General features: G+C 46.3%; 1 pseudogene; it reads right to left on the bottom strand.

The window, feature by feature from the left end:
* Positions 1-13,293: 13,293 nt before the first annotated feature.
* On the bottom strand, positions 13,294-13,473 carry LOC142586436 (U2 spliceosomal RNA; annotated as a pseudogene).
* Positions 13,474-16,839: the final 3,366 nt, after the last annotated feature.

Raw genomic sequence — 16,839 nt, 5'->3', positions numbered from 1 at the left:
TCAGGTGCCTCTGTAACTTGTTTTATCGTTGAGTGGAAACGCTCGAGGTTGTTAAGGTTGAAATTAACCCAAGCTTTAAATTACGTGGGATGTAAATAGAAGGACACCATCATGACAAAACGCTATTCTATACAGCGTGTATGGTACAAATACGTTGGCTATTGTATACAGTAAGCCACATTCATTTTTTTTATTTTCTGCCTAATTGTAAAGGCACGCAGAAATATTTACCCAATTTTGTAAGCGATGAATTTGAGGCAAGATGTCGAATAAAAAGTTTGCAAGCCGTCTCAGAAACATATATTTCAGCCGCTCCTAAATTACTACAGCACAGAAGAGTTAAAGGCACATATTATTGAATCGGCAGAAATCATCCGTTGTAATAAAAAACTACTGGCAAATTAGCAATCGACATTAGCCACACAGACCTCACTGAAACCAAGACATATCCAGACACACGCGAATATTCTTCCCAGTTAACGGAAACAGCTTACGCTGAAAACACGAAAGTAGCAACGCATCGTGCGCGCAGAGGCCTTGGCTGACTGGATTGTGTTCAATTCTGAGCATGGAGCCCTACAAATGCGACAACGAGAAGATCCGGCTCTTATTGAGGCGTGTGAACTAATATACTTAGCTTGAAATCCACACAACGCTCTCCTTACTATCGCCAACTTGTCCTTTGTGCCATTAATATTCAGAAAAAGCTTTGGGTAAACAAGCCGGCAATGCGAGCACCCTGCGAAATTGTTTTCAATGTACACAGCCGAAACAGGCGCACAAGTTCTCGACAAAGTTATTTGGGACGTGGCCCATGTCCAGTACAGTAGAACGTTTTCCAGCACGAAGAAGCGGGAAGTTGCATCAATCTGTGAAATAATTTGGTAGGAGCCGCGTAATGCGTTGCGATCAATTATTGGTGCCATGGTGGCAGGTGGACGCGTGGAATCCGAGCGTTCTCGGGGGCACTAACAGCCCACGAACTTCTCAAGTGAAATTTAAATAAAAGCACGAAAATCTCTGATCAATGCCATCGAAAGTATTCTCCTCACTCTTCAGCGCCCTCGAAAAACTATTTGAAAGACAGCGGCATCTGCCTAGATGTTCATCCCCGACACTCTATATTTGCACTAATCTACTGGCCTCGCAACACGACTGCTCTTCTGTAAGACTTGCGGACAGTCTACATAGATATGCTGAGGTCAAAGGCTGTCCAACGCTCCCACAAGATTTAGCAGTACTAGGCGGAAGATTACCACGCTGGATACCACCAGCTCTTGTCATCGGTGCAAATCACTATTGCATGACTCTAAAACTAACGCTTCATCTATAACATCATGAAACGTTTAGGTCAAAGCGAGAGCGACTGCCACTGAAGCTGAGGTTTTTTTACCGGCCCAACTTCCGCAGGAGTTGTGCTTGGTGGTCTAAGAGAGTGTGAACTAATATTCTTAGCAAAACATGCATACAACGCTCCATTACTATTCCCAACTTTTCCTTTATGCCATTATTATTCAGAAAAAGTTTCGGTAAAGAAGCAGGGCAATACGAGTACCCTGTGTAATTATCTTGAAGATACACAGCGGAAAGAGGCGAAGATGTTCTCGAGAAAGTTATAGACGGGGCCTGTGTCCAGTACAGTATAAGACTTCCCAGCGCGAAGAAGCGGGAAGTTGCACTAATCAGTGAAATAATTTGGAAGGAGTCGCCTACTACGTTGCGGTCTAGTCAGCCGCAAGCGATTATTGTTGCCAAGGTGGCAGGTGGAACCGTGGAATCCAAGCGTTCACGGGGGTAATAACAGCCCACCTACTTCTCAAGTAAACGTATAATCAAAGAACCACACATCACTCTTAAACTAACGCTTCATCTATAACATCATGAAAAGTTTAGGTCAAAGCTACAGCGACTGCCACTGAAGCTGAGTTTTTTTTTACCGGTCCATCTACCCCAGAAGTGGTGCTTGGTGGTCTAAGAGAGTCTCGATCTTCTTTTCCTGTGTCTGGCATATAGAAAAAGAACTGCTTGAAGCGTATGCGTCTTGGAAACTCTGTTATATATTTATGAAGTTCTTATTCGTTCACTTCGTTGTTCGTTGGACAAAACGTTTCACAACGTTTATGGACATCCACATCCTCGGATTTTAGACCATGGGATCACTCTACTACGTTGCTGCAGTGCTCTAGATGGTCGCCTGTAGGCCTATAGGTGGAGATAGGTGCTGTGTGGGTATGCTTCTCCTGCTTCTCCTGCTCTGCACTGTGAAGTCGCAACCCTAGTAACACGCTCTACGGGTAAAACATTGGCCAATGCTCTTCGCAGGTAGACTGACACCGCGTTTTTTTTTTTCAACGCGTAGTAACGCTCGCACCCAGAACAACGCGCGCATGAGTAGCTGCTAGAACAGAACATTACCTTGTACTGAGAAAGCGTAGTACAAAAGTAGTTCTACTCATAGAAAAAATTGTTCAGTACATACTTATACGTAACCAAAAAGACCAAGAAACTGAAAGGCATGAAGGATAATTTCTGTAGATTGTTTGGTTAACCTGATACTTCTAACAACCCAATAGGCGAAAAACCAAATAACAGCCATCGCTCTAGCGCGGCTACCTCTGCCCTGAGAAGGCACTCGACACTTATGTTGCCTTGGACATCACTCGGGAGAGTCTAGATGGCGGCTGCATAGCTGCGTCTTGTAGGACCGATGGCTCGCACTACCTCGCCAACAGCAGTGCAAGGTAGAGGATGAAGGCGGCCTGCGCATGCGTGTCATTGGCCTCTGGTGGAGAGGCAGGGAGCCGCGACGCATACTGCCGCGATGAGACGGTAGAGATGGCCGCACGTTGCGCGTGCGTTGCGCCACTTGGTAACCAATGGGTGATGTCATCTGCGGCTTCAAGGAGAGGTCGGGTACCTCAAACCGTAAGCGCAGAAAGCCAGCTTGCCTCTTTCAACCCTTATAACGCTGGTTGTGTTCACTGATGCATTGCATTGCAGAGGTCCTCGTTTGAGGCATCCTTGAGGCAGTGTAGAAAGTGCAAGTGGAGACTGCCTCATAAGGTATACTACAGAGAGGTTCCAGAAGAGCACGGTCGACCTGCTGCATTTTTAGTGAATATTTCGTTGTCAATTTCTTTGGATGATTTCCGTTTTTTTTTATTTCTATGCATTTTTAGCGCAAACAGTTGATATTAACGTCTGAATGAGCCAGTACACCTTATACAGTGGTTGGGGTCCTGAAAGGCTTCTCAACATGCCCCCTAGCAAATTTTGGTTATACGCTGGAAGTTATTGCGTGTCCTCTAGGGAGCGTTCTGCCGCAAACATTTTTGAAATCGGCTCAATAATAGTCGAGATAGAAATATTTCAGTGCCGCGAACCCACGATTTCAGCAGGCCGGCTCCACTGCCAAGCAAGACGCTCCGTCCACTCGCCCCGACTAGCCTTCGCAAGCGAAATTCCTTCCCTGCGTTCTCCCATACCGGATCTCGAGGATCGCGTGACGCGTTCGTTGCAGACCTTCATTTTTTTCTCCTCGCTTTTTCTTTCCCTACTCTACGCATTTCCGCGCACGATTTTGCGCGCTGTGCACAACGAAACATGACTAGCCGTACAATTCAGTGATACACAAATACTGAGGCAGAAAAAGCTGATCGCAAAGCGTGATCACGCGCTGGACCACGTTAGAAAATTGCATAGATTCGTTACGTGCGCACGTGACCACACTACCGTGAGAACAAGCAGACGACGCGGAAGTACATCTCTCTTGCTTCGGTGCGAAGGACAGAAATAAACACCTAGACATTCCTTTTCTGTGCCTTATTGTTTCTATAAACTTCAATTCATCAATTCAAGCAACAGAGCGCACACATAACAGATGTTGTCCTGAATAAGTCCGGTAGTCCTGAAGACGTGATTACGTAGCCGCAGGGGCACGATTACGTCAGCGTCTGGCTTAGAGCGCGGCCGCCCCGAGTAAAGAGTGCGAACGGCGTTGGGATTGAAATTCCAGATTTTCCGCGGCGCGTAGCGATATAATTATTTGCCGGTACGAATGTTATCGCGCAATGTATGCTCGGCGCTTGTCAGCTCGAACTGGCAAGACTTGGTGAGGGGCTCTTCAAGCTAGACATGAAGATAAAATCGTGTGATATTTCACTCTGTGAAGGTGGTTGACAAGCGAAGCGTTTTAGCACGCGACACGGACATGACACGTAATTTTAAACAAAAGTACAACTTCATTTATTGTCTTGATTGCTGGTCATTATTTCACTCGCTACTGCAATCATATTCTCTGTTAAAGTCAAATTGATGCATATACGCTGCACAGGTGGTAGGTTGGGCAGAATCGGTGTGGCATCGCGAGGGATATGTCTGCAACACGGAACGCATAAAATGTACTGTTCGCGGTACCAAAACATCCGCATTCAAATCACCGATAACGACAACAGCGGTAGTGTCATCGCAGCTAATTTCTCGGAGTAGCCATGAACCTTAGGGGAATATGAGTCCTTCCATTTTTTGCTTCCTGCAGCCCAATGTGTGGTTTACCGGACACCTCAGCGCACCTGACCCTTGCATGTCTATGGCATCGTGACAAAGATGCATCGCCTTCACCGAAAGACTGCTGTTACGCCATACAAGAAAAAGAAGACATCATAGAAACGTGGGAGGCCAAGTTCGTCTTCGAAGACCCTGAACAACAACGACGCCTCGTCGCCAGGGCCAAGGAGGTAGCGAAGGCCAGAGGGTTCCTGGAATGAGGAGACGCCCCACTGGGAGTAAAACTGGGGCTTACCCCGGGGTACTGTTTCGAAAATAAATGTTTATTCCTCCTCCTCCTCTTTACGGGGGTATGAGCCATTGATGATGACAATTTTCTACATGCCGTTCTGCATGCTGTATGCGTGATTATAGAGAATTTAAGCAGTGTTCACTTCACTTTCCTGAGTGCTTGTAGCCTCTGCCTTACGGGGTATGAACCAATGCATTTTCTGGTTGCTTGCAGGAGCATGAGTGCATACATGGGTATGGGGCACTGACGATAAAAAAATTTCCATAAAGAACAAAAATGGGTGTAACCCTAGCCATATACACCTTTGCTGTATAAATATTGCTCCCGACTATATAGCATGAGGCTCATGGCACTTATGCAGTAGATCTTAGGCATACTCTATCTTAGCAGAGACATTTTGAGGCGAAAGCTTCAGGTTGCTCATAGCCCCTATAGTCGGGATAACGCGGCGTGTGGTACAGAAAGTCATGAGAGCTCGGCTTACGCAGACTCGCTCTCGTGCCACTGTTCTCGCGTGCGTCGTCCTCTTCTTCCACAGCAGGATCTGATGCCGCTCAACACGCAAAAAAGTCATGGTAATCGAGATAGAGTTAATTCTGGCACTAGAATCAACGACCTTCAGTGGAAGTGGAATGCTCTAGCTTATGTGGTATTCGAACCTACGACCTTTGGTGTTATGGCAAAGTTAGTTAAGGCACAGTTAATTATTATACAGTTAAGGCACTCGAACCCACGACCGTAAGTGTGAGACTTTTCATGGGGTAGAGGGCGAAGTTACAGAAGGCACAGGTAATGAAGGTGGCATCAATTAGGGTACTCGAACCTACGACCATTGGTGGGATAAAACAAGTAATAAGCAGTAATGTAACATTTGATTCAGAATATCAAGAATTTTTAATGTACCTTGACGCGCTGGCTTTCACTTTGACACATTTTAACGTATGCTAAAGTGGCTAAATGTTTTACTACGTATGACGTCATAATTGTCCACGAGACAATGTTGATACATTTCTGTCTGCTCACCGAGCCTCTCTAGTTATGCCCAAAGCACCACGTCTTCGTGGAAATTATCTGCAATGAGTAAAAAGCCTACCTCTTATTCAAACACGATGACTTCCGTCAGCACCTTCCCTACAGTCAATTATGAATGTGTCATTGAAATAAGGGCCAACTTGATAGAGACGCCAAAACAGCTCGTTGCGTATCTGCAGCTGCGTTGCTTGATTCCTTCGGCTCTTTGTCCTTCGCTATGTATTTATTTGGTTCAGCCGTAATATCGCATATATCTCTAATCCACCCCGCGCCTTATATTCATCAGTCTTAGCATCGTCGTCATACTGCCGTCATATACATTCGCTGTCATACCCTCGTCATGATGCCATTACGGTCGCTCTATCGTCATTTAACTTCATCTCGCTCTCCTCATGCCGTCGTAGCCATTCTGCCTTCATTCCACTCGTTCCAGTCACGTCATTTCGTTTTCTTCTTTATAGCGTAATCGTGTTGGCTTCGTTCAGTCGTGATTATGTAGACAGGAACAAGCCATGCCATCGTGGCCGTGCCATCGGCGCCATTGCAGCTTTATCATCTGTTGGTAGTCATGCACTCGTCATCATCCAATTGTCGTTCACCACGCAACTTTTCTCACGCTGACATGATTATACTGTCGTCATCGTGTCAGAAGCGCCATCTCAATGTCATCGTGCTGCCGTCATTATGCAGCATTTCTCAGCTCTATAGGCGCAATTCCTTCTTCGAAATACCGTCGTTTGCATTGCGTCATTGTCGCGTAGTTGTTAACTTGTAGTCATGCCCTTCGGCGACCTTGGCAAGCGAGTGCGATACCACGGTGCGTTGATGCTGGCGATAATGTATGTTGCATATAACCGAAGCAAATGAAGTCTGAGAATGACTACAACGGATTTTACATCAACGTTACTTCTGCAAATATCAATTTCCTGCGCACACGGATTCAGGGACAAGAAAATTTGGCACACGACAGGACATGCATGCAGAAAAAGAGTAGGGCAGTATTCTTGCAAGCACTTTCTATTATATAGTAAAATGAGCAAAATTATTCCATACTGACCTATACTGACCTACTTCCGCTCTCCATACCATACTGACCTATGTCAGCTCTCCTATTCCATACTGACAAATACCCGGTCGCGTACTAATTCTCGCCATGTTGTCCCTGCAAACTTCTTAATCCCATCCGCCAATCTCACTTACAGCCATCCCCTGCTACGCTTCCCTTTCCTTTAAATCCAGTTCGTAACCCTTAATGACTATCAGTTATATTCCCTCCTCATTACATGTCCTGCCCGTGCCAATTTCTTTTTCTTGATTTCTACTGGGATGTCATAAACTCGCGTTTGTTCCGTCACACAATCTGCCCTTTTCTTACCCCTTAACGTTACACCTATCATTCTTGTTTCCATAGCTCGTTGAGTCGTCCTCAATTTAAGTAGAACCCTCTTAGTAAGACTCCAGGTTACTGCCTTGTACGTGAGTACTAGTAAGGCGCAGCTGTTATACACTTTTCTCTTGAGGGATAATGACAACCTGCTGTTCATGATTTGGGAATGCCTGCCAAAGGTACCCTATCCAGTTATTATTCTTTGATTATTTCAGTCTCATGATCCGAATCCGCAGTCACTACCTGTCCTAAGTAAATGTATTCCCTTACAACCTTCAGTGCCTCGCTACCTATCGTAAACTGCTTTTATGTTCCGAGACTGTTAAACAATACGTTAGTTTCCTGCAGATTAATTTTTCAGACCCACCCTTCTGCTTTGACTCTCCAGGTCAGAGAGCATGCATTGCAATCAGTCCCCTGAGTTACAAAGGAAGGCAATATCATGAGCGAATCGCAAGTTACTAAAGTATTCTCCATTAACTCTTATCCCCAATTCTTCCCAATCCAGGTCTGTGAATACCTCCTCTGAACACGCTGCGAATAGCATTGGAGAGATCGTATCTCCCTGCCTGACGCCGTTCTTTGTTGGGAATTTGTTGCTTTCTTTATGGAGCAATACGGTGGCTGTGGAGCCGGTATAGAAATCTTTCAGCATTTTTACATACGGCTCGTCTACACCTTGATTCCGTAATGCCTCCATGACTGCGCCGGTATCGACTGAATCAAACTCTTTCTCGTTATCAATGAAAGCTATATGTAAGGGTTGGTTATATTCCGCACATTTCTCTATCACCTGATTGATAGTGTGAATATGGCCCATTATTGAGTAGCCTTTACGGAATCCAGCATCTGGTTGACAGAAGTCTAAGGTGTTCCTGATTCTATTTACGATTACCTTAGTAAATACTTACATAAGTAAGCTGATCCGCCTATATATTCAAGTGCTTGGCGTCTCCTTTCTTATGGATCAAGATTATGTTAGCGTTATTCCAAGATTCCGGTACGCTCGAAGTCATGAGGCATTGCGTATAGAGGGTGGCCAGTTTTTCTAGAACAATCTGCCCACCATTCTTCAACAAATCTGCTGTTACCTGACCCTCTCCAGCTGCCTTCCCCCTTTGCATAGCTCCTAAGGATTTCTTTACTTCTTCCGGCGTTACTTGTGGGATTTCAAATTCCTCTAGACTATTCTTTCTTCCATTATCGTCGTGGGTGCCACTGGTACTGTGCAAACCTCTACAGAACTCTTCAGCTACTTGAACTATCTCATCCATATTAGTAATGACATTGCCGGCTTTATCTCTTAACGCATACATCTGATTCTTGCCTATTGCTAGTTTCTTCTTCACTGCTTTTAGGCGTCCTTCGTTCCTGAGAGCATGTTCAATTCTATCCATATTATACTTCCTTATGTCAGCTGTCTTACGCTCGTTGATTAACTTCGAAAGTTCTGCCAGTTCTTGTTCTATTGTAGCTGCAGGATTAGAGGATTTCATACATTGGCGTTTCTTGATCAGATCTTTCGTCTCCTGCGTTAGCTTACTGGCATCCTGTCTCACGGAGTTACCACCGACTTCTATTGCATACTCCTTAATGATGGCCATAACATTGTCGTTCATATCTCCAACACTAAGGTCCTCTTCCTGAGTTGAAGCCGAATGCCTGTTCTGTAGCTTGATCCGGAATTCTTCTATTTCCTCTCTTACCGCTGACTCCTTAATCGGATTCTTACGTGCCAGTTTCTTCCGTTCCCTCCTCAAGTGTACGTCAGTTCGAGTTCTTACCTGCGCGCTTTGCCGAGCACGTCCCCATCTTGTATGATGCCAGTATTAGCGCAGAGTATAAAGTCTATTTCATTTGTAGTCTCGTAATTCGAGTTCCTCCACGTCCACTTTCGGCTATCCCGCTTGCAGAAGAAGGTATTCATTATCCGTATATAATTCTGTTCTGCAAAGTCAACTAATAACACACCCATGCTATTCCTAGAGCCAATACCATATTCGCCCACTGACTTGCCTCCAGCCTCCTTCTTGCCTACCTTGGCATTGAAGTCGCCCATCAGTATAGTGTATTTTGTTTTGACTTTTCCAATCGCCGATTCCACGTCTCCATAGGAGCTTTCGACTTCCTGGTCATCATGAGTGGATGTAGGGACGTAGACCTGTTCGACCTTGAATTTGTACCTCTTATTAAGTTTCATAAAAAGACTTGCCACCCTCTCGTTAATGCTATAGATTTCCTGTATGTTACCAGCTATATTCTTATTATACAGGAATCCGACTCCTTGTTCTCGTCTCTCCGTTAAGCCCCGGTAAAGCAGGACGTGACCGCTTTTTGGCACTGTATATGCTTCATTTGTCCTCCTAACTTCACTGATCCATATTATATCCCATTTACTTCCCTCTAATTCCTCCATTAGCACTTCTAGAATCGCCTCACTAGATAACGTTGTAGCGTTAAATGTTGCCAGGTTCAGATTCCAATGGCGACCTGTACGGAACCAGGGATTCCTAGCACCCTCAGCAGTGCAGCAGCGTCGAAGAAACCGCCTTTGATGCCAGACAATCGGGCAGATTTGCCGCGTCAGCGATTGTAAAGTCGTTGAGAGCAGATAATACGGCGACATCGCTAGGTTGGCTGGTTTGACCCTGTCTGTTGCCAAGACTTCTCCACGTCTGTTACCCGCCGTGGTTGCTCAGTGACTATGTTCTTGGGCTGCTGAGCACGAGGTCGCCGGATCGAATGCCGGCCACGGCGCCCGCAATTCTATGGGGGCGAAATGCGAAAACACCCGTTACTCAGATTCAGATGCACTTTAAAGAATCCCACGTGGTCGAAATTTCCGGAGTCCTCCACTACTGTGTGCCTCATAATCAGAAAGTGGTTTTGGCATGTAAAACCCCATAATTTAATTTCTCCACGTCCGTTGAGGTCGACAGTAATAGTTTTTTTTCTGTTGGGTTGGGTACCTTGAAAGCGCAGCCATAAGAACGCGTATTGGGTGGTCAGATGCGTTCACTCCGTACAAAAACGTGCCACGCAGTCGACATGTTTTTGCTGACAAAAACATTACTTGAAGACGCAAACTTACTGGGGCAAGGACGCAACCGTGCCAACAGGAAGCGGAACTGCCGAACATACCTGTCTGGATCGGGGGTGCAAGTGTAGCTAGCGCGAGAAATTCACGGGGCGACCGTAACGTTGTGTCATACGCCAGTTCCGCAGCTACGCAGCCGAGGTCTTCCTTGAAAGAGGAGTGCACGCTTAGCAGGATTGGAGCAAAGTCTTCAACCAAAGCAGAACTAGGCTGGCGGGCCATCAAGGCGGCAGTAGGTTGAAGGCGAAAGCCTCCAACTGTTGCATTTCCCGATAGGTGATGCGCGGCACTATGGATGTGGCGGACGCAGCGCAGGCACGCAAGTTTACGGAACAGATCACATTTAAATTGTGGGCCGCAATTGGTCGTATCAACGATGGGGCATCCAAAGCGCGAGATCCAGCCACTGACAAACGCAGTAGTAACTGTAAGTGGCGTTATGTCAGTGACAGGAAACGCTTCAGACCAGCGGGTATAATGGTCTGCGCAAGCGCTTATGTAGCGAGCACATCGGGATGGTGGCAACGGGTCAGCGTTGTCGTTGTGGCCATCAGGTGAATGAAAGGAATAAATTTGCGACTTTGCGTGTAGAATCACCTTCGAGCATTGGCCGCGACGGCATTCGCAAGCCCATCGTCCCACGCCAGAGTTTAAACTCGGCCACACAGTGGGTAGTAATTAGACGCGGGGTGGCACGAACTCCAGGATTACTTAGGACGTGCGCCGCGTACCTTGTGAAATACTTGATGGCCGAGTCGGAACAGAACAAATGCGCGTGTTCGAACCCTTGACATGTTGCAAGTGATAGTACCCAAAGCAATAGAGAGGGGCACGTCGGACAGCGCTAATGACGTAGCAGGCGACCGAAGGTCCTGAAGCTCGACGTCTGAATCTAGCTTCATTGCAATTTCATCGAAGTCAACTCCGGCTGTGGGTTATGCTCTGATGCGAGAGAAGGCATCTGCGGCTGCCACGACTGGGCCATCAATGCATGATATGTCCACGGTGAATTTGAAGATGAAATTGAGTGGCCGTATCTCTCGCGAGGTACAGATCTAGTGATTACCACGAAAAGCGAACACCAAAGTCTTGTGATCTATATGGGCGTGAAAGCTTGTTGCTTCCACCAGGTGTCGGAAATGCCAAATGCCCAAGTATGCCGCTAGCAACTTGCAACAGAACGTGCTGTATCGCGTTCCTGCATGCTTAAAGGGACACTAAAGCGAAACAATAAATCAGTTTAGCCTTATGAAGCATTGTTAGAGAACCCTGTAGGAAGAAAAAAATAGTTGGATTATTATACGAGAAAATGAAGGTCCAGGTATAAGGTTTTGAATTTCGCCCCGAAACCCCAGCGCCGTTACGTCAGAGTGACGTCAGGGATACCAAAGTATGTTTACGCATTTGGGCCGCGTTGGCTGAATAAAGGTTCCCGAAACTTGCCATGTGTAATATTTGGTTTGTTTAGAACACAATGTATTTAACCTGTACCGCTACATAGAATTAGTAGGCCCTATAAGATACCATCAAAATCCAAGACATCGCAGCCCCCAGGTGCGGGAACTTAAGTAGGCGTCGCCACCCGTATTTCCTTCTTGCACTTTTTCTAGCTTACCAAACGTCTTATCGTTCTAAGAGTGGTGTTTTTGGTGTTGATGAACGGTAATGTGCTGATGTAGAACAAATAATTTTCAGTTTAGTGTCCCTTTAAGCTTCGCGGAGAACAACCTAAGTGGGCTCCAGGAGCTGGAAGCAGCGTGCCATCTGCTAATTGATTTGTTGCAGCTTGGAAGGACTCTTCGGCGCCGGACCTTCAGGAAAGTGGAGTGGACGGAGCTTTGGTGGTCTTGAGAAGCTCGGTCAGGTGTATTATAATTCGGGCGATGTTCGGAAGCAAACGGTGGTGGATGTCCAGCAGCCCAAGGAACTCACGGTGCTTTCGCAGAGACGGTAGGCCAGGGAACTCGCACGAGGTTTAAACTTTCTTTTCCACCGGTCTGATTCTTTCGGGAGTCACGCGGTGTCCGAGGAACTCAATGTCGTCGATATCAAAGCCACACTTTGCGAAGTTACTGAGAAAGCAATGTTTCTGGCACCGAGAAAATAACAGGCGCAAGTGGTTTTCATGCTGCTGGGAGGAAATACTAGCCACCTGGACGTCATTGAGGTGGGCATAGAAGTTGATAAAGCTATGGATCATATGGGAAGCGTGTATCATCCCGAAAAGCATACCGACGTACTCAAAAAGCCCGTATGGTGCGGGAGTTGCAGGGTTTGGGATATCCGCTGGCTCGGCAGGTATTTGATGGTAGCCTTCCGCTAACTCTATAATGCCGAATATTACGTTTGAACTAGGTTCACTGTGAAGTCACGAAAGCGATCAGGCACGGTGCGCGTATGGCGTGCATGCTAATAGGCGCCCAGGCACCAATCCTCTGGGTCACGCTTTCGTACGATGTGGCGAGCTGAAAATTAACTTCTCGTCAAAGGACGGATGATATCCAGTTAAAGTATGTGGACAAATTCTCTCCTTGTGACGGCAAGGAGGTCACTAGCGAGGCGTCATAGTGTCGTGGGCTGCGTGTGCACGTTTGAACTCTTCAACCACTTCGCGCGCTGAGAGGCAATGCGCGGAAGGTCGAAGATAGCCTTCACCTGATTATACCAAGCAGCAGGAATTTGTGGCCAAAGTGACGGCATGTGAATTTGTACAGTGGCGGGACCCTCTGCTCCAGTGGTGGGTCTCGTCGTGGCCTTGTTCATGACATCGTGATCGCCATACAATCACGTCCGGGTCACCACGTTATAGGTACCGAGGTAAGGTACATTACTACAATGTGTGAATCAGCGAAGGAAAAACCCTCAGAACTAATAGGACCGATAGCACGAGCAGAAGCACTTCTTTATTAATCTATCCTTTTTTTTACAGCGAAGCTGTTTAGGGCTACGGATCCGTGAATGTTTCTTTTGCGTGTGCAGAAACTGTCGGCTGATCCCACTAGAGCAGTAACGGGCCGACCCGCGGCGGAGGTGAAGCAGGCTTCAAGCACTCGGTCAACTTTCAAAAATAACTTTAGTAGCTTGGATCGAACTAGAAACCCTACCAGATATTAAGCTGATTAGAACAGATACTATGCTCTGGCCCGCGTCGGCAACATTTAAGTTCGTACCGCCCTCTCTGTCGGTGTTATGAGAGCTTGTGTATCCACTTTGCTTTCCTTCCGCTATCCCATGGCGGCGGTCCGTTGAATAGGCGCGCATGTCTAGTTTCCACCGGCTCCTCCCGAAGGTATATTAATATCACGGTAAACGACTTCATACTTTTGCTTTTGTCTCACGAATGGGCCGATATGGCCCATGTGCTTTGGGAATGCCAACGCCATGAGCAGGAAGGACAAGGGGGAAGGGGGAAGGCAACAGCAGCACCCTCTGGAGCGGGGTGCCTCGCTGAAAGATGGCAAGCCGCGCTCCTCAGCGAGGCATCCGAAGACCAGGAGTGGGCCGTCCAGCGGGCCAGGGCCGTTGCCGAGGATATCGAAAAATTTTCCTCGGGCGATGAACCCCTCGCAGCCTAACCCCGGGCACCAACATCAATAACCGTTGGACAAATAAATCGCTAACTATGGACAGCTGGGCTAGTCGGTTGTGACTAGCGTTACGAAACATCGTTCTAGCGCACAATTGAACACGGACGAGAAGATAAAGACAACACGAAGTTCCTATCCTATCCTATCCTATCCACCTCTCTGTCATGTAACAGCTTCGCTGGTCGTCCGCCTTCACCGAGTGGAGTGGCTCATTATTTTTTTCTAGCGTCGCAGCTCGCGCGACGAAGTACGACACACACACGCTGGAGCGTGCCATTTATAAAAGGCGGCCGAGCAAGTTGACAATGGCTGCTAGAAAAGGATTACGACACAAACAAATGCGGCCACTAGCTCGCGGCCATGCCTGCTATTTGAGCCACTTGCCGCTTTTGTATCCGCTGTTGCAGTAGACGAAACCGTTCTATGAGAAACATTACGAGTGTCACGCCGCACTATGGATCACTACTGAAAATTCTAACAACTATATAAATTATATATCTATAATGTACTACACATAAACATGTGTATGTGATATCCAGACTTTCTATGTTTTACTGAAAAATATTTCCTCGTATACCATGCTGTTCTTCAATACTAACTTTTTTCCTCGAATACCACACTTCATATACACACATGCATGGTTCTTCAACCGCTCACGAGAAAAATGCTTCGCTTTACGCAGATAGCTTCAGTTCAATATGGCTGCTTTATACGCATCGGCCGTGTAAATGACGTCACTGATCAAATTGCTGGAAACAGTTTCTCTACGTGCTCCGCTGTGACAGCCAATTATACCAATTATGTTGTCCTCATTGCGAGGCTCAAATCATACATCTATAACAATGGCTCGTACTTTTTTACTCCTGATAGGAGATCATCATTATACTTTGTTGCCGTAATTTGAGGGCAATCCTAATGGGTAGATCCCACGATCACTTAGACCGCCTAAATGTGATAACTTTGCCGAGTGACTACTCGCAACGACGCTGCGCATTCGCATGTGGGAAATGTGGAATGGAGCGGCACGTCATGCTGTTTTGCAGAGAGGTAGGGAATACCCTGCTAGGAGATAGGGAGTGCGAGGGGTAGGTACTAATGAAGAGAAAGCAGGAGAGGTCTGTCTGGAGAGCAGGGAGTTGTGCTGTAAGCTCCGAGTGCTTCTAGGCTGACCCCACATTTTCCGTATGCACCATACCACGCAAAATGTAGTCGGCACCGGGCGATGATTTCAAAGAGAGAGATGGGGTGCACACAATATGTACAGCCAGCTTTTTGACCAACCGCGGATTGTGAACATGTACGATTGTACTGCCAGCTTATTAGCCAAAACCTTGTTGGACCATGTATCATTGTGATGAAACCATAATCATCAACAAGGCCTCGCGGTAACCTCAAAGAGCTAGTAGGTGTTGGTACGATTTCTACCGCCCACTTCTGGGACCATGCTCCGTTGTCGACAAGTGACAAAGTACAAAAATTATCATGATATACAAGAAGCCAGCACGTTTCTTGGACGATCCCCCATTTTAAATATGAAAATAATAATCATGAACCAGCTGCCTTCATATCAAAAAGATCGTTGGCGTACTCACAATATGTACGACCCGCTTCTGAGTCGGCTGCCTGTGCTATGTGCATTGTAGAAAAAAATCATGATTACAACACCTCGTTGGCCCTCAGAACGAGCTTGTTCATGCTCGAAGGAGGTGAGCAGACTTGCGATCCTGATCAAATTGGTAAAATATCGGACTGCTGAACTGGAAGGCAGAGGTTTGAGTCCATTCTTTGGAAGGGCTTCTGCATATTTTTGAAGCTGAGGATGAATGCACTCGGCGAGAACGTGCATGACCGACCAGCCGGGCAACACAGAAACAGACAGACGGTGCGACCCTGGCAGAACCACGAATGGATCGCAGGAAAGTTTCGTTTTAAGAAATAGGTCGCAACGAAACGGAAAAGAAAACTTTTTTTCAAAATTCTGCTTCCTCTAGCCATCGCATTGTTCTTCCTCCAGCTAGTGCGATACACCTATAGCATATATTTTGTACTTACATTACGGCGAAGAGGAAAAGATACAGCAGCATGGGTAGCAGGGCACTATAGAAACGACACATTCCAGATGCTTCCAGATGCTGAACCGGACGTTATTCTTGTTAACCACCCTGCCTTGTTCTTTTCTGTGTCCTCCTCCCAGATACTTGATTTCCACAGGCCTTGAGTTTCTAGAAAAGACATATAAGCAAAATTATGCGACAGAATAAATCTCCTGAAACATGCGACATATCCAAGGCAGTGGCCTAAATGGATTCTATTGGCAAGAATTTGGACACGTAGTGGTTTCCTGGACACTAGGCAACCAGCTCTCCTCGAGAATGCCCGCCAATTTCAATCAGACGAAGGAACTTTTTTTATAATAAGTTGTAAAGAAGAATAGTAGGCCTTTCAAAATCAGAAACATCAAGCTTACGTAACAAATGTCGCAGTACTACTATCGCGGACTGTGATGTTCTTTTCACAGGTCATAATTCTCAGGCGTATAGTGCAGAAACACAGCTCGTCATAAGCTCTCTTTAGCACAAATTTCTATCTTTCGTTCTTGTTAGGGGGAGTGCATTTGTATATTGAAAGAACAATGATTTATTACTTGTGGTATTATCTACCATAATAACTTGATTGTAGAGCGTGCTCTTCACTGGTTTCCGTTGCTTGAACTCGACCCTCGGGGTACATTCGAAAAACGCCAAAATTTAGGATTCTATATTCCGTGGTTTTTAAAGTTACGTTGGTAACCTGTACGTTTACGTCTACATTCATTGCATAGGCAAGTCGACCGAAGTCAAAACTTATTTTTGTTGTAACCTACGCCATTTTCGCGGTGCTTGTGATTGGTGTTACGTTTACGGTGCTTCATTACCCTGCGGCCTTTCAGGCTTCGACT

Source organism: Dermacentor variabilis, chromosome 6, assembly GCF_050947875.1.
Source record: "Dermacentor variabilis isolate Ectoservices chromosome 6, ASM5094787v1, whole genome shotgun sequence".
Classification (NCBI taxonomy): Eukaryota; Metazoa; Arthropoda; class Arachnida; order Ixodida; family Ixodidae; genus Dermacentor; species Dermacentor variabilis.
Note: the sequence above shows the minus strand (reverse complement) of the source record. Positions and strands in the feature narration are given on the sequence as shown.